We start from the raw sequence: 19717 nt of genomic DNA, 5'->3' as shown, positions 1-19717 counted from the left end.
TGCGCAAAGCTGTGCGAACGCACAGCTGCCCAATCTGAGCGCGTGGATTGCTCCGAGCGCATCGTGTGTCCAGCCAAGCATCGCCTCATGTGCGTGCGCAAGGCCACTTGTGCATACACACAGGCCTGGATTTATCGTGAGGTGTGCGGACGCACACATCTGTGCATCCGCACATGTGTCCGCACATGACTTCATTAAAATAGCACGTGCCTCGCGATTTGGAGGCTTTGGAGGCCCATTTCTGAAGTCTTCTAGCTCATATTGGAGGGGGAATGAACAACATAAGATAGCATATCATTAGTGTAGTTTTAGGAGTAGTAGTAGGAAGCTTTAGTTAGTTTTTTCTTTAAGTTTTTCATCATCTCTATTAGGATTTATATTAGGGTTTTACATTCAAGTGCCATTTCCATTTTTGATCTTGGATTTTGCTAGCTTTCATTGTAAGTATTCTCTTGTTATTACTCTTTATAGTTACATTGTCATTACTCTTTCTTCTAATTCAAGTTATAGTTCAATTTTGCTTCTCTCTTGCAATTTTAATTCCTTGTTGATGAATTTGATGTTTGATGTTTATTTCATGCTTCCTTGTGTTATTCTTGTTAATTGAGACCAATTGTTGCTTTTAGGTTCAAGCATTTACTCATTTTCTCCATGTTTAAAGTTCTTGCCCACCAAGTGTTTGACAAAATGTCAAACATGGTTTTAGGCTAAATTTTGGTTCTTGGCTTGGTAAAGTGAGCAATTGGGTCTCTAGAGTTGGAATGTCCAATATTTAGTTTCAATTCTTGGATTGTTAATTGTTCTTGTTACCACTAACACTAATTTATTGCTAAAGTAATTTGCAAGCAAGTTAGGATTTGTGGGTTAGGAATACTTATGCTCATTTAACTTACTTTCTGATGTGAGGGTTGATCAAGTGAGATGAATCCATCATAATTGTCATAGTTGTAGTTCCAACAAGGAAAGGACCCTTAGCTCACTCCAAGCCAAGACTCTTTTTGATGCTTTTAATCTTTCATACATTCCTATGTTAATCTCTTTTATACTTTACTTGTTTATATTACATAGTCGGTTCTTTAATTTCTTTATTAGTTCAATCATTACAATTTTGCATGTTCTTTTATTGCTTTATGTGCTTATTTTTTTAATGACAAACCCTTGATCTCTACAACCGGATTTGCACACTCATTGCTCTAAAGTACTCCTTGGGAGATGACCCGGGAGTCAAATACTCTCGGTTTTAAATTAGTTTTGAATTGTGGTACACCTTGTGAACCTCTAATTTGATCGGTTGCCAACTTGTTGGGTTAGGACTATACTTACAACACTAATTCCATTTTTGGATAACCAAGTTCCTAATCCTATATATGCATATTGGCTTCACCGCGCATCAAATTTTGACGTCGTTGCCGGGGAGTTCACTTTAAGTGAAATGAGTGCTACAATTTTAGTTGTGTAAGTATGTGAATAGTGTGAATATTTGACTTTTGGTTTGCTACTTAGCACTAATTGTAGATACTACTTTTCTCTCTAGTTAGTTTTAGTAGTTGTTGATTGTTAAGTGGTTCTTGTTTACTTGCACATCTTTGTTTTGCTTTTCATAAATGCCTGATTTTCATTGCCTCCTCAGTTAAATGACATGGTCGCTTCCAGACTCGAGCTTGGCCACTTTGATCTGGAAATCGAAAGGACATTAACTCATATAAGGCAAGCTCGACGCCGACTAGCTTTTGTGGATAGTGAATCAGGACCCCTTGGGGAAACCTCCCACTCACTATCACCACCCATTCGTGACTATCATTCTCCAAACAATGAGGAGACTATATATTCATCTGTGGGGAGTACTGAACTCTCTTTGAGTGACTCAGGTGATACCGTCATGGCGGACCCACCTCAAAGAATCACCTTGAAGGAGGCCGGAGCTCCTGATCTTGACTTGCAACCGCTTCAAATCTTGTATCTGGCTTTAGACCCAAATTTTGAGCCTAAGTCTGGCACGATAAACTTGCTTCCCAAATATAATGGACTGCCTGGGAAAGATCCTTTGAAGCATCTAAAGGATTTCCAAGTTGCACGTGCAACTGCGAGAAGTCATGGGGCGGATGAAGCCGCAGTGTTGGTCTTTGCTTTCCCTTTCTCTTTGGAGGAGAAAGTGAAGGAGTGGTTTTATACTCAACCGGGTGAAGTTAGATCTAATTGGGACTTGTTGCGTAAAGAATTTTTGGAAAAGTTCTACCCTCCCTAGAAAACAGACAAGTTGCGAAGAGAGATTTCTTACATTGTGCAACGGGATGGGGAGACCTTGTATGAGTATTGGGAGAGATTTAAGAAGTTTCTGGAGGCTTGTCCTCACCATAGGATTGATGAGTTGGTTCTTATCAGTTATTTCTATCAAGGAATGCACCACCAAGACAAGCTTCTCTTAGACGCCGCAAGTGGAGGATCATTGACCAAAAACAAGACCGCTGCCGAAGCGTGGGAAGTTATATCTGATCTAGCAGACTCCACTCAACACCCAAGGGCAAGGAGTCCACAACTGAAAGTTTTGAATGAAGTTTCTCCTTCTGGAGATGCTATATTAACCAAGACCCTTGGAAAAATGACAATCTTGTTGTGACAACTCACCCAAGGGCAACAAATCCCTCAAGCTTTGATAGTTGCTCCACCTCAACCTCCAAGGATTGAAGGACCACCAAAGATATGTGGTGTTTGTGCGTGTAACACTCATTACACTGATGAGTGTCCTAAGCTCCAAGAAGACACTACATTGGCGGTAGCTAACTCCTATCCACAAAGACCAAATTACAACCAAGGACCCTACCAACTAGGAAGCAATCAAAACCAAAGGTGGAACCAAGCTCTTCAAGCTCAACCTAACCAAAACGCTTAAGTCTACTACCATCAACATCCCCAAGGTCAACCACAATACCAACAACCATACCAACAACCCCCATAATCTCAACCCCAAGGGAAATACCAACACCCCATAGTAGGCCTAGCCCTCCTCAAGTTAACCAAGCCCTTCCCTCTAATCAACCTCACATGAATGACACAATTCACACCTTCATGCAAGAACAATGAGAGTTCCATAAGAAACAAGAGGCATACATGGCTACCATAGCCGAGGCCCTTTCTCGTTTAACTCTGCCCCCTCAAACCGCACAAAACACCCAACAAGCTTCATCTTCGAGTAGTTTACCCTTCCAACCTCAACCCAACCCTATGGGTAGCATCAATGCCATTACCCTTAGGAGCGGTACTAAACTTGATAAGAATGTTGCTATGCCTACAAGGTTGAGTGAAGAAACGAACAATGAAGAGGTAGGAGATGAAGTGGAAGCGATGAGGGATGAAGATGAAAGTATTGACAAAAGTGAGGAAGAACTACCCAAGGTCAAGGAGCCAAAGAGGAAGACCTTGCTTGAAGAGCCTTTGCCCATTCCATTCCCAACTTTAGCCAAGAAGGATAAGAAACAAGAAGAGCTTGACCCAAATATGGTGGAAGTTTTTAAGAAGGTCGAAGTTACCGTCCCACTCTTCCAAGCCATTCAACAAGTGCCCAAATATGCCAAGTTCCTTAAAGATGTTTGCACTCACAAAGACAAGCTTGGCAATCTGAATACAAAGCCGGTAGATGATTCTATTTCTTCTTTACTTCCTAAAAAATGTAATGATCCGGCCCATGTTTGGTCACTTGCTTGATTGGTGGGATAAAATTCATGGACTGTATATGTGATCTGGGAGCGTGTGTGAGCATTATGCCACTCCCCATTTATGAGAGATTGAATTTGTCACCCCTAAAGAGGTCCGGGGCGAGGTTTGTACTAGCCGATAAAAGTATTGTGTTAGTTGTTGGGATTGCAGAGAATGTGCTAGTTAATATTCAAGGGTTGCTCTTTCCAGTTGATTTTCACATTTTGGAGACCCCTCCCATTGACTCTAACAGGCCCTCGTCAATACTCCTTGTAAGGGCATTCTTAAAGACGGCCCGTTTCAAGCTAGATGCACATTCGGGAGTCTATTCTTTCGAGTCGGATGGCAAGTTGGTCAAGTTCACTTTGGAGGAGTCAAACAAGCTCATTCTTGAAGCCTATTCTATTTTTGGGTGTAACATCGTTGAAGATCAAGTGATTGAGGATGGGAAGGAACAAAAAAAGAGGATGTTGCCAAGAATTTAAACTCAAAGGATCACACTCAACCCAAAAATGCCAAGGAGTTAGAGATTTTCCTCCTTGGTGAAGCCTCCAAGTGACAAATGAAGCCATACAAGTCCAACTTAGGAATCTAAACCAAAGTGCTCGGTGGGAGACACCCACCATGGTAACTTTGTTCCAACTTTTATCTCTTGTTTATAGCCTTTTGAATTATTTGCTTTTTTGTGATATAATGGTTAGTTTAGGTTTGGTTTGATGAATTTTGAGTTATATAAGTTGATTTACTTGTGGACTGTGATATTGTACTTGTTTGAATGATTTGAGGTTGGTATGTTAGTATACTAAGGGTAGGAACCTTAGTTTTGAAGAGAAATGAATTTTTTGAAACAGGGAATCTATGCGTACGCACCGACCTGTGCGTGCGCACAGAACTGCATTTTTCACCATCTGTGCGGCCGCACGCATGTGTGCGTCCGCACACGACTTGAAGTGCGCTCTGGTCACAGCGCCAGCGCAGCTCGTGCGTGCGTGCTACCCTGTTTTCTCAGACCTGTGCGTGCGCACAGCTGCGTGCGTACGCACACAACCCCTTTCATACCTCATCTGCATGGCCGCAAAGACGTGTGCGCCTATACGCAACGTGATAGCCCCTTTGGTGGGAGCGAGGGAACAGCTTGTGCGCCTGAACAACCTCCCCCATTTATAACCCGTTGTGTGTGCGCACGCACACACGCCTTTGTCCCCAAGTTAAAAAAAGCCTGTCTGTGCGGTCGCACGTCTTTGTGCGTCCGCACATCCTTTTGCAACCTCTTTGGTCGCAGCGATCGCACGCTGTGTGCGTCCGCAACCTTTCTTTGATACTCTCGCTGTGCGTCCGCACGTGACGCATTCTGGGCAATAACAGGGCAACCTGCCCTGTTGAGAGGCAGCCTCTTTTCTTCTTTTCTTTCTTTGCTGCCCTCTCTCTTCTCAACCCAGCTGCGCCAGCCACCATCACCACTAGCCCACCGCCGGTGACCTCTCTCTCTCTCTCTCTTTCTCTCTTTCTCTTCTCTTCTCTTCTCTTTTCTTTCTTTCTTTCTCTTCCCTTTTCTCTATACACCACCGGTGAGTACTCTCTTTCGGTGCTTCTTTTTCCGGCAAACCCAAATGCCGTGATTTCGCAGTGGCTATAAGGAGTGCCATTGTTTCTCCCTCATTCTTGTCCTTTTCAACTTTTATATCTTAGGTTCTTGCTTTTTCTTTATATTTATGTTAATATTTTTGCTCTTGCTTTCATTTCTTTTGTGTTGCTTAGATCTCATTAGTTGCTTTTCTTATTGTTTCTTTGTATTGCAAAGTGTTGTTGCTTGATCGTTGGGATAGTTAGGATCAAATTTGAGCTTAAATTGTGATGAACTTGTACATTGCATACCACATATTCGATAAAATGCCTCAATGAACATTATGTTTGATTCATATGACTTGGCCATCATATGTGTTCAATTTATTTCTTGTTAGGTATATTGTATGAATGGTGCAACTTCTATTATGACTTTTTATGGTAGGAAATTGAAATCACCAATTCATTTTTTTGTTGATGTGAAGTTTTGGTTGTGAGTGCATTGTGTTTGTGTAATCTAAGTTTCATTGTTCATCTTGGAATTTCAATTGAGTAACCACTCTACGAATGTTCAACTTTTGATGATGTCTTGATCAAACATCTTTTGGGCTTCCAATTGAGAACATTGTATGTGTGATTACCACTTTTTGAGGATGACCAATGGACAATCCCGTTTTGGTGCTTACTTGAAGTTGTTTGCATTTCTCTGTTCTATATTTGCAATTTAAGCACTAAATCGTGAAGCGTTGAGCTGTGAAATGCCTTAAAGGTGTGATCACCATGATATCCGGCTGGTGTGTGTGTTCTAACCGCGCACATCATTGGAATATATACACCATATTTCTTGTAAATCACACTACTTCTATAAGCTCTTTTAACATTGTCAGTGCTTCCTCATTGAGTTTCACTTTATTGTTGCCCTATGATTTCGAAGATCTTTTCTTTGTATTTTCAGGATGAGGAAGAAGGGTAAGACACCGGTTACTTCACCGGTTGAGTAAACTACCGCCCTCTTTCCTGACATTTGGTGGGATCACCAAGGTCATAGACCGGATACCTTGGTTAACCGGAGAGCCGACTATCAATACAAGGCTATTAAGAAGAGTACAATCCATTAGGAACGGCCGTTAAAGGTTTCTGGTGTGAGAAATTGTGATTACACTTTTCACAACTCCGCACAACTAACTAGCAAGTGCACTAGGTCGTCCAAGTAATACCTTATGTGAGTAAGGGTCGATCCCACAGAGATTGTCGGCTTGAAGCAAGCTATGGTTATTTTGTAAATTTTAGTCAGGAGATTAATGATAAGAATGATTGTATTTATGAAAAATAAATAACATGAAATAAAGAGTACTTGTGATTCAGTAATGCGAAATAGGCTGAGGTTCCGGAGATGCTCTGTCGTCTGAATCTCTGCTTTCCTACTGTCTTCTTCTCCAAACACGCATGGCTTCCTTCAATGGCAAGCTGTATGATCCTCTCGGATGAAAACAAATCCATATGCGCTGTCACCGCACGGCTAATCATCTGTCGGTTCCCGCTAGCGTCGGAATAGGACCATTGTCCTTTTGCACACTGTCACTGCGCCCAACATTCGCAGGTTTGAAGCTCGTCACAGTCAACCCTTCCTGGATCCTACTTAGAATACCACAGACAAGGTTTAGACTTTTCGGATCCCAGGAATGCTGCCAATTGGTTCTAGCCTATACCACGAAGGTTCTAACCTTCGGACTCGGCCCGTGGATTAGAAACCCAAGAGATACACACTCAAGCTGTCGCCCAATGACTACGTTGAGCTCAGATAGAACCGGAGTGGTTGTCAAGAATGCGTTCATAGAATTGAGAATAATGATGAGTGTCACATATCATCATCTTCTCCAGATTGAAGTACGACTGAGTATCTTAGAATAGAATCAAGCGTGATTGAATAGAAACAGTAGTAATTGCATTAATCCATTGAAACACAGCAGAGCTCCTCACCCCCACCTATGGGGTTTAGAGACTCATGCCGTCAAAGGTACAATATGAAATGTAAAAACATCATCCGTCCCAAAATGAATCTCTAAAAGTAGTTTTTATACTAAACTAGTAACTTAGGTTTACAGAAAATGAGTAACTAAGTGCAGATAGTGCAGAATTCCACTTCTGGGACCCACTTGGTGTGTGCCTGGGCTGAGCTTTCAAGTTTTCACGTTCATATGCCCAAAGTTGGCGTTAAACGCCACCCTGGGTGCCAGAATGGGCGTTTAACGCCGAAAAAGGTGCCAATTCTAGCGTTTTACGCCAGAAAGTTTTAGGCTGACTTTGGACGCCAGTTTGGGCCATTAAATCTCAGGCAAAGTATGTACTATTATATATTGCTGAAAATCCTAAGATGTCTACTTTCCAACGCAATTGAGAGCGCTCCAATTACACTTCTTTAACTCGAAAAAATCTATTTCGAGTGCAGGAGGGTCAGAATCCAGCAGCATCTGCAGTCCTTTTTCAGCCTCTGAATCAGATTTTTGCTCAGGTCCCTCAATTTCTGTCTGAAAATACCTGAAATTACAGAAAAACACACAAACTCATAGTAAAATCCAGAAATATGATTTTTGAATAAAAACTAATAAAAATATAATAAAAAATAACTAAAAACATACTAAAAACTATATAAAAACAATGCCAAAAAGGGTATAAATTATCCGCTTATCAGTTCCAAGCCAGTACAAGGCGACTATCCACCAAAGGATCGCCTCGCTACATTGGGAGTTTCTCGAGCGAGAACCCATTGAAGTCAATGAAGCTATGGTGCGGGAATTTTATGCAAACTACCAAGCTTGGGAAGCGAATTCAGTCTTCCTCCGGGGAAAGATGTTGGATACATCCAATCAAGCTCTAGAAGATATTTTGAACATCCCCCACATTCCACTTGAGAAAGATGAATATTCCAAGATAAAAGTGGATGTCTTCAAGGGAAGAGTATCTCTGACTCCCATTCTTGAGAGAATAGGCCGTCCTGGTGCATCTTGGGAGTATAGCAAAGGGAGGAATTCTGTTCCCACTAGTATTGCATACTCTGATTTGAATGCTGAAGCTCATATATGGCATCAGATTGTGGCGGACTACATCATCCCGAGCACCCACACTACCCATGTGAGATTTAGAACTGCTTTGCTACTTTGGGCTATTATGCAAGGGAAGCATATAGCCATCTTGCCTTTATTGTGCAAATTAATTTGGAAATTGGTTAAGAAGAAGAATATCAACATTCCATTTCCGTCGATGGTGATGTGCTTAGCAAACGCAGCGGGGGTAGAGAGGCGACCAACAGACATTATGTTCCGGATTTCTAGAGGCAACAAGTTCATTCCGAGGGGTGATTTGGAAAGATCAACAAACACTACCCCCTCCAAGAGGAAGACACCCATAGCACCATCAAGTCTACCAACTTCATCAACTGCTTTACCCTTTCTCCGATCTCTTCCTGATCTATTTCGGGACATCTTGCACGATATCCACCATATGGAGCACTTAAAGCGCAAACGTTTTGAGCGGCAAAGCTAGAAGGAAGAGACCCCGGCCCGATTCCTAGAGCTTCATCTGAACTAGCTGGGGAGGAGCATGATGTAGTTGACCATCCCACTCCTGAGTCCACCAGCTGAAGGTGGCCCCTCTTCATCCTCTCGGATCGTGAGCATGCACGGAAGACCGTGCACAATTTAAGTGTGGGGGAGGATTGATGACTTTAAGGGGTAAACATTTCTCTCTTAAAGACACTTTGCAATGTTTCTTGTAGTACTTTTCTTTTATTTTGAGTAGCTTTATTTCTATTGCATCTTGTTTGGTTTGCTGTAAATATTTCTTTATCGCTTATGGATAGTTAGTAGTTAATATTTGCATGTTGCATGATAGAATGAATAAGTTGGTGAAACACCAAGGAATTTCCATGAAATTTTCCTTTTAAGGGCATACCATTGATTGAATTGAAGAAAAATTTGTTTATCAACTCGCTTGGAGTATTTTGTTTGTAGAACATGGAAACGAGCTAGAACAACATACCTTGTAAGATTTGAGCTTTAATAGATGGTTGCACTTTTCAATCATAATATTGTTCTTGTGTGTGATTATACTCCTTTTTTATTGTGATCATTGATTTGCATGATTCTTTATGTCCTGTATTTATGTTTGGATGCAATTAGCATGATTGAGGCCATCTTTGATGATAAACTCACTAACTTATATGGCCAACCCTTGCATTCACCTTTGTGAACCCCTTTGAGCCTATGAATCCCCATTTGTTCTAATGATAGCATATTACTCCCCTTAAGTGAAAAACCATTGATGTCCTTGAATTATTCTTTGATTAGTTTGGATGGATTAGTGTGTAAATTCTAAGTGTGGCGGAATTTTAGGAAGCATTGGTGATAAAGGCATGAACTCTTTGTGAAAAGAAATTTTGGGCAATTAGGTAATGCTCATGAATTTCACTAATTAAAACATATGCATTCATAGTTCAATTCAAAAAAAAAACTTGTGCATAACAAAATATGAATAAAAAGAGTAAATAAAGGATGCATATGCCTTGTTTGAAAGAAAATGCATGAGTGAAGTGAGATAGGAAAGAGAAAATGGGTAAAAAGGTTGTATTGTTATGTGTACATAGGTGATGTAGGATTAGGTGGACATTCAAGCTAATCAAAGAACTAATTCTTTAAGTCCACTTGACCATATTTCATCCTACCTAACCCTAGCCCCATTATGTCCCTCTAAAGACCTCATGATACTTGTTATTCATGCATTAAATACTAGTTGATTGTTAGATGACTTGCAAATCTTTAAAAAGCATGATAGAAGGGGAATTGAGTGGTTAAACCCTAAACACTGAGCGAATTGAGTGGATACACATCCGGTGAGGGGTTCGATCACTCAAATATATGTTCTTACGCTTCATATTGCATCTTCTTGAAAGTTGTTTGATTGGATAGTTTTGATAACTTCAATTCAATTCTTTGGACATTGATCTTAATGCATGAACTCTTTGCATTGGCCCTATAGTTTCTTGTGATGGATTGGAATTTCATGGGTTGTTTCTACCAACTCTCATCATAGTATATTTTGGTGATTAGTCTTAGGATAATTGCATGCATTTAAGTAGTATATAGCATAAGTCATTTTCCCTTTCATATATCTCCTTTGTGTGTTAAGCATGAGGACATGCTAGTGTTTAAGTGTGGGGGAATTAATGAATCCATATTTGATAATGATTTTTGGTTAGAATTGGATGGATTTTCATCATATAAATTTGCACTTATTGCCTTGAATAACATGCTTTTGAACTTTCCTTCCAAATTGCGCTTGATTAGGAAAATGTGCTCTTATGTGCCTAATTTAATCTATTTTTATTCCATTTTTCTTTCATTCGATGTCTTGATGTTGTCTGTGAGTGATTTCAGGTGTATAAGGTAGGAATGGGTCGGAGAAAATGGAAGAATAGCTTGCAAAGTGGAGGAAACTTGAAGAATCAAAGGAGATAAGCTCAGAGACGTGTGCGTGCGCACAGCTACCTGTGCGTATGCACAGTTGTCCAATTTGAGCACGTGGATTGCTCCGAGTGCGTCGCGCGTCCAGCCAAGCATCGCCTCGTGTGCGTGCACACGGCCACTTGTGCGTACGCACAGGCCTGGATTTATCGCGAGGTGTGCGGACGCACGCATCTGTGCGTCCGCACAGGTGTCCGCACATGACTTCATTAAAATAGCATATGCCTCGGGATTTGGGGGCTTTGGAGGGCTATTTCTGAAGTCTTCTAGCTCATATTGGAGGGGGAATAAACAACATAAGATAGCATATCATTAGTGTAGTTTTAGGAGTAGTAGTAGGAAGCTTTAGTTAGTTTTTTCTCTAAGTTTTTCATCACCTCTATTAGGGTTTTACATTCAAGTGCCATTTCCATTTTTGATCTTGGATTTTTCTAGCTTTCATTGTAAGTATTCTCTTGTTATTACTCTTTATAGTTACATTGTCATTACTCTTTCTTCTAATTCAAGTTATAGTTCAATTTTGCTTCTCTCTTGTAATTTTAATTTCTTGTTGATGAATTTGATGTTTGATGTTTATTTCATGCTTCCTTGTGTTATTCTTGTTGATTGAGATCAATTGTTGCTTTTAGTTTCAAGCATTTACTCATTTTCTCAATGTTTAAAGTTCTTGCCCACCAAGTATTTGACAAAATGTCAAACATGGTTTTAGGCTAAATTTGGTTCTTGGCTTAGGTAAAGTGAGCAATTGGGTCTCTAGAGTTGGAATATCCAACATTTAGTTTCAATTCTTGGATTGTTAATTGTTCTTGTTCCCACTAACGCTAATTTGTTGCTAAAGTAATTAGCAAGCAAGTTAGGATTTGTGGGTTAGGAACACTTATGCTCATTTAACTTACTTTCCGATATGAGGGTTGCTCAAGTGAGATGAATCCATCATAATTGTCATAGTTGTGGTTCCAACAAGGAAAGGACCCTTAGCTCACTCCAAGCCAAGACTCTTTTTTTATGCTTTTAATCTTTCATACATTCCTATGTTAATCTCTTTTATACTTTACTTGTTTATATTACATAGTCGGTTCTTTAATTTCTTTATTAGTTCAATCATTACAATTTTGCATGTTCTTTTATTGCTTTATGTGCTTATTTCTTTAATGACAAACCTTGATCACTACAACTAGATTTGACACTCATTGCTCTAAAGTACTCCTTGGGAGACGACCCGGGAGTCAAATACTCTCGGTTTTAAATTAGTTTTGAATTGTGACACACCTTGTGAACCTCTAATTTGATCGGTGGCTAACTTGTTGGGTTAGGACTATACTTACAACGCTAATTCCATTTTTGGATAACCGAGTTCCTAATCCTATATATGCATATTGGCTTCACCGCGCATCAGGCACCTTGACATACCCTAAAAAACTTATAGAGCTCCTCAAACTTGTTGGTGTAGTCCGCCACAGATAGGGAACCTTGCTTCAGCTGCATTAGTTCCATCTCCTTTGCCTCCCTTGCAGACTCAGGGAAGTATTTCTTGTAGAAGCCGTTTGGAACACCTCCCACGGAATGTCGGCGTTCTGAAGATGTAGCAAGCGACACTCTGCTTGCCACCAGGGCTGGGCCTCTCCCACTAACTGATAAGCGGCGAACTCGATGTATTGATTGATGGGAACATGCTGCGCCTGTAAATCACGCTCCATATCCTGGAACCAGTGGTCTGCTTCAGTAGGATTAGTGGATCCTCGAAAAGTTGGCGGATGAACCTTGAGAAACGTCACCAAGGTCATCGGAACACCACCCATGTTACTGCCATTTTCCTCAGCATTATCATTGGCATTCTCTTCTCCATTTCCATTGCCATTTCCATTCCCGGCCGGTTGGCCTAATTTCTGCACAGCTTGCAGAGTCACAGCAGTATTAGCTTCCATAGTGTTCGCAAGGTTTGCCATAGCCGCCATGAACTCGGCATGCTAATCAGCTGGTTGCTCATTCCTACTCTCACGTGAACGTGATCAACCTCGTCCGCGAGTGGCCATTAGGCTTTTTGTCTACACCAAACAATCAATATCAAGGTGATCAGTCTCAATATCAAAAGCCTAGTGCTTCAATTATCCCAAACAGGCACTCACAAACAAGCATGCTATGCAATATCAATCAGATAACCTAATAGCATCAAAGAAAAAGACACAGAGTATGCAATGAATCACAACCGGTCCATCCCTCAGGCTCACGAGGATGAACTGCTCTGATACCACTAAATTTAACACTCTAATTAGCCTAAGCTTTACCTCGTGTCGTAAAGCAAAGGTTAACTAGAGATTACGACAGTTCTAAAGCTCATACGTATAATATATAGAAAGAATAATATAATCTAGAAGCCCGATGAAAGATATAGCTCAAATTTTGGATTTAATAAGCGCAAAACGTACTAACGGAGCTACTAACTTAAGGCACAAGAAACAGATAAGATATAACAAAAGATAAGTATATAATATCATAGGAAACTAGCCACAGCTCGCGGAGTTTAAGCCGGCTAGCCATATACAAGTATACAGAACCATACAGTGAAAACAGCTTATACAAGTTTTGTTCTCTCAAATGAAAGCCTCTAGGCAAAACAAAATACAAAAGGAGAGATGTATAAACAAATTAAACTAAAAAGACTCCAAAAGAATCCAAGATCCTCCGCTTCTGTCACCATCCAAAGCAACTCACCGAGGTGGGTTGCGACCTGCATCTGAAAAATACAACAAAAATATGGTATGAGAACCGAAGGTTCTCAGTATGGTAACAGTGCCCAGTGATGTAGGATATAAGACCCCGGGACGCCAAAGGCAATCCTAAGCTCCATATCCATCACAAGATTCAAACTTAAAAGCATTCTAAAACAAATAAGCATAATTATATCAACCATAACTTAAATAAACCGAGTAATCTATCTTAGGAATTTCTACTCTAACCAAACACCGCTGTCCCACAGGCTTCACCAACCGATCCTCCATGCGATCCCATCGCCACCGCCTTCCGAACCTCCTCAATCCCAGTAGAAAGCACAGATAATATACAATGCAAGTAAAACACAAGTAGAAGCATATAAGGCAAATAATTCAGATAGCAATTAGGAATGTTATTCAATTAGGCAAGCCATTACAAGTAATCAAAGCATACAAACAGATAGAAAATGCATATGATGAATGCCTGTCCTACTGGCTGTGATATCACATTGTCGGTTCAACTGCCAACCCGACACATCTCCATGGAGACGTCTCCCTTCGGAATTCTCATATGGGAACCCCCGAGATATAGTGCTCGGATTACTGTCCAGGTACCAGTGCCTGCACGCTCTATAGATCCGAAGGGATGCGAGCGGGATACTCTTGCCACAGACCTCACATCTCAATGCAAGCGGGACGAACCACCGCCCTTACGCCGCCGCCGCTTCCTCGACAGGCGGGATCCAACCACCGTCCCTGCCGGGCGCATAACGTCTCATAATCTCAATAAAAACATTATTTCAGTGGTTTTCAGAAAAACATTTTTAATATACATGGATCTATCATCTCATCCAGAGTCCCCAACTCATCTCAACCATTGTCCATTCATAACCCAGTTTCCAAATATCAATAGTTCATCATTCCTCATCTCATATATCAATCATCCTTCACCTAACGTCAAACCATTCTCAGCACGCCAGAAACCTAGGCCTCCATTTTCTAAGTTTTCCAAATATTATCATCACCTAGATCCATTAAATTCTTTCCCATGTTTTAACTATCCAAAACTAGGCCCAAGAGTCTAAATAGTGTTAAAGGAGCAAACAACCTTGTTGGGAAGGTAGAATAGTTGAAAACAAAGAAAATTTTGAGAAACAAGGCGTGTGCGCACGCACGCTCTGACGAGTTTCAAGATGTGTGCGTATGCACAGGTAGCAAAACTTACAAAATCTGTTCACTCGCACAACCTGTGCCAGCGCCCCCAACAGACTGGCATTCCCAACATGTGCGTGCGCATAGGTGCGTGTGCGGACGCACAGGTTGCAATTCATCCTTAGATATGTGCACGCACAAGCTGTGCTAGCGCTGGAAACAGAACGCATTTCCCTGCCTGTGCGTCAGCACAAGGGTGTGCACTCGCACATATCAGAAATCATGAAATTCTGCAACTTAGCAGAATTTCAGATTTTTAACACAAACTTTGAATGATCATAACTTCCTCTACAAAATTCTAAATTTTTCAAAGTTTATATCAATTTAAAGAGTTTTCAAAGATCTTTAATTTTAACAAAATCTCATCAAATTTTAAAAACCGAGGCAAAAGTTATGATCAAACAAAGTTCACCAAAATTCTCTTTTTACCCAAATTTCATATGTACTCAAATTTAGCAATTCATCAAGCCACATCCAATCAGACTAATACCAAATCCCCATTTACAACACAATTTACCTTCTAGGGTTACCAATCACCATTCTCAATCATCAACATCAAATATATGATTCTAAATCAATCCTTCACCAATACATTCACCAATCATTACCTCTTCTTCATCAATTCACATAATCAACCTCATTCATGCTTTAAATCCATATCCAACAATATACAATCATTCAAAGTTATCAAGAATCATATCTTAATATCATTAATTCTCAACACATCAATATCATTTCAACATACAACATCAACCAACAACATAAATCCAAACATATCCTATAGGTCACTAGCCTAAGTATCCAAGAATATTATATACTACATACAGGAAACCGAAACCATACCTTGACCGATTTCTAATATGCCCTTAAACCAAAGTTGAGCACAAGCTAGGCTTTTCCAACACAATCCAAGCCAACAATAATCACCAATAAGCTCCAACAAGTTCAATTACTCACCACTTCAAGCTATACCACACATAATTCAACCTAAGGTTTATCAAACTTGAAATTTCACAAGGATTTATTGACTCTTACCTTTTCCAACAGATTTGATAGTAAAAATCCGTGGCTAAGCAAGGATTAGAGCAAACCTAAACATCCAAAATCACAAAAACACACTTAATCACAAATCCTAAGAACCGAAATTTTGGAGAGAATAATAGAAAAGATTTCGTGGTTACCTCCCCAGTTTCTTGTATGAATTTTGTAGAGCTCTTCACGAGGAATGCGTAGCCACAAACGGTGTGGCGATCGGAGCTCTCTAGCTCAAGATATGAGCTTTGAAAGATTAAAATGGATAATGCTAAAGGGTTTCTCTCCTTCCTCTCTTCCCGGCTGTGTGAGTGTGTTTATGTGAGTGTTATGGTGGGTTGAGTTTATTAATGGCTCTATTTATTTGTTGGGCTTGGGCCCAACTTGGGCCCGATCTAACTCGTTAGCGTTATTAGCCCTTTTGACCCAACTTCGGGCCAAACCTTTAAACTTAACGCCCGGTTTTCAACTTCTAATGTTTTTCTAAGGTTTTTGACTGTTTTCACTTTTTCTTGTGCAGTACCGGGTAGACTTAAACTGGTTCAACTGCCAGTTTGCAGTTTTTCACGATTTTTCGCAGAAAGCACATTTTTTGACTCAGAAAAACCCACTGAGTCCAAAAATCACCTTTAAATCCTCAAATTCTCACTCTAACTTTTCGGAATCTAATTTGGGCAATGTTAATTATTTAGTTACCGGTTGATTAGTTGCGGTTCTTACACGACGCAATGGTCGCGTGGCCGCAAACAGTGCGGCGATCGGAGCTCGGATGGGGGAAATATGGTGGTTTGAAGTGGAGGTTAGGATTTTAGTTTTCTTCTTCCCTTCTCCAACAATGGCAGCACGAATGAAGAGAGAAGGGGGAAATGAAGCTGTGTCTTCTTTATTTGATGGGTCCGGTTGGGCCCACGGGCTCGGTTTGGGCCCATTTTGACCGATTCAGCCCGTTCGGTCTAATTTTGAGCCAAATTCTTCGAAATTAGTGTCAAAATTATCGTTTTAAAGAGCTCTATCCTATTTTAATATAATATTCATATTTTTAATTTTTCTTTTTAAAATTTAATTTATTGACTAATTATTTACTAATTTAGCTGGATTTACAACAGAACACATGCATCAGTATAACCACGAAAGAGCAGTGGATCTCCAGCTGTATTTGCCCATGTCCTCTAGCCTAGCTATGTATGGTAGCCACCGGATTTAAAAACGTGTACCAGACTTGCCACCAAAGAGTTGGGTCGATAACAGCATCATGATGTACACTCTCACGTACCTCCTAACTGCATCCTCGTCGATTCCCTAAGGAAGCTCGCTAAAGGTATTCTGCATCCAAGTACACTTCACAATGAACTTGTCAATGCAGTCCGCAGGAGGTAAGACACCCAATAGCTTCTCAAACCAGTTCCATGCAGGTCGGCCACTATATCCTAACTGGTACACTATATCCTAGAGCGTAATCATGAACTCCCTGAATGACATATGAAAAGTACGCGTCTCCGGACGCCACCTCTCCGCAAATGCACTGACTAGTGGCTCATCCAACTTAAACCAGTAGTCATTCAGCCTCGCAACACAATTCATTAAACAAATATTAAATTATGCATGTCCTTTTGCAAAAAATACATATACTCCAAATTATAATACTAAAATACGCATATATTGAACAAATTCAAAAAAATCCAAGCTAAATTTAAAATCACCTAACATGAAAAATTCTAATATAAAAACTTTAATGTAACATCAATTACAATCCTAAACCACTGTCCTAAACTGACATCTTTAACTAAAATTAAATTCTAAGTAAACTTCTATTCACTAATTATTCTAACATTTATAACTTACAAATTCTACAAAAAAATATCTAAACACTACTTTTACTAATACTTATATTTACTGCTCTAAGTAACATTTGTAATTTCAAAATTCTAAAAAACTACTAAATCTATACTCTAACTAACATTTGTAGTTTAAAAATTCTAACTAATGCTTATAATAAAAAACTCTAAACGACTTAACATTTCTAACATTTCTGATCTATCTTGAAAAAAAAAGAAATTTCATTCACTAATCTCTTCATTAATGCTACCAATAATATAGATAACTCCGTCCATCTGGTAGATACGATTTGGGTCGTCTTCCATGTCTGCAGTTTTGACTCTTGTCATATTGTGGCCTCACTCTTCAGTGGGTGTTGTTGCGAGAAGAAGTTGTGAGTTGTAACTCGAAACAAGTGAATTCGAATTATATATATATTAAATTGAACCTACTTCATTCGATTTAGCTTTGGTGTACGTTACCTATAAATCAAAGCTATTCAATTCGATTTATTATGGGCCTTAAATTTTTTTATTTATTATGGACTAACTCATTTCAATATTTTCTCCTACTAAATCAAAGCTAGTTATTAATTTGATTTACCATTTTTCATACTAATTCAAATCTTATTAATTTGATTTACATAAAAATACAAACGAGATAACTATATAACATGTTTATATTTAAGACATTAGTGTAATATTAGATTTTATTTGTTTTGTTTATGTATTTTAACCTGTTATTTATGTTATTACTCCCATAATAATACTAGATCCGTCTCTGACCGAAGACGTTGGCATAATTGGCCAAACTCCATCATCAAATTTGGTGTGTTATTCTCTCTCAATCTCTTTCTCTCTCTTATTGATATTTATTTATTTATTTATTTATTTATTTATTGCTTTCTTTTCTTATTTTATTATGTAATATTCAATAGATATTAGTGGGTTTATTGACTAAATTATTTGTAGAGTAATATTGTGTAGATAATTCTATCGTTAAATCTTAAGTAAGATCTGTCTGTGATCCCTTCAACCTTTTTCTAAAAATTTTATTGCAATAATAAAATTTTGTTTAAGGAAACTGAATATTAAATAGGACTTAACTGTGACTCTTCTAAAATTTTGTAGGACTTACTAAAATAATATAACTTGTAGAATTTATTTGTATTAAAATCGCCTACATTTCTTATAAATTACCGACAAAAATAACTCCAGAAAATGCTAATGAAAAATAAAAAAAAATTTAAATATTAAATATATATTCTAAAAAAATTTAGAAGTCAAATTTTAATTCAATTTTTTGCAAGTATTATTAAAAAAATAATCTTTAAAATTTTGTAATTTTATGTCAAATGATTTTTTTAAATTCTTTTTATTGTGAAAAACCAAATTACTTTACAAAATAAAAATAAAAATTTAAAAATTAAATTTTGTTCTTAATTTTTTTATACCTTTTAAATATTTATTTAAATATTGTTACAAAAATTTGAATCAAAAGGATATATAAGTTGTTTACTAAATACAAAATTTTTTATCACTTATAAAAATATAATATTTATTAGATATTTTTATCATATTTTTACATTATTCAAAAACTATTTGTCCATAATATATTTTAAAAACTTTTTTTTATCAATGTTTGAATTTTGGCAGAAATTAATTTATTAATAGAAGCAAAAATGATCTTCAGGTATATTGTTGTATGGCATGTAATCCACATATGTGGATCTGCTATAATCAGTAACCTGCAAAATTCAGGTTACGTTTTGACTGGAACAAAAAAATCAAAAGATGCATACAGCTGCAAAACGCAGCTTGCTTTTGGCAGGGAGGAACAATGAAGTCTTGAAACGTGTCCCAACCCCCTGCATGCATACATGACCTGCTAGTCTGTTACTTTGACCAGCTTGAAAATTCCCTAACGCAGGTTGCGTTTGGCAGGCGGGACAAGCAAATCACAGGTTGCGATTGGTAGCCTCCCCCCTGTATACATGACACGTGTTGAGGAGAGTGATGTAGCCGATCTTTAAAAAAAAAATGCAGGCTGAGAAGAAGTTACAATTTCACTTATACAGCCAGGGTATTTTGAGAGTAAAAGGGTTCGCATTGAGGGGTGAAAGGGAGTAAATGTGGGAGGAAGAACACAGTAAAGGTTTAGGATTTTAGTGTG

General features: G+C 38.9%; 1 non-coding gene across 1 annotated transcript; it reads right to left on the bottom strand.

Moving 5' to 3' along the window:
• Positions 1–2254: 2254 nt before the first annotated feature.
• Positions 2255–2361, bottom strand: LOC148553734 (small nucleolar RNA R71). The gene has a single exon (XR_015893020.1). It is a non-coding gene; the product is annotated as a small nucleolar RNA R71 (small nucleolar RNA).
• Between the last annotated feature and the right edge of the window lie 17356 nt (positions 2362–19717).

Source organism: Arachis ipaensis, chromosome B7 (assembly GCF_059453495.1).
Source record: "Arachis ipaensis isolate K30076 ecotype BB chromosome B7, ASM5945349v1, whole genome shotgun sequence".
NCBI classification, from domain to species: Eukaryota; Viridiplantae; Streptophyta; class Magnoliopsida; order Fabales; family Fabaceae; genus Arachis; species Arachis ipaensis.
This window is presented reverse-complemented; position numbering and strand designations above follow the sequence as displayed.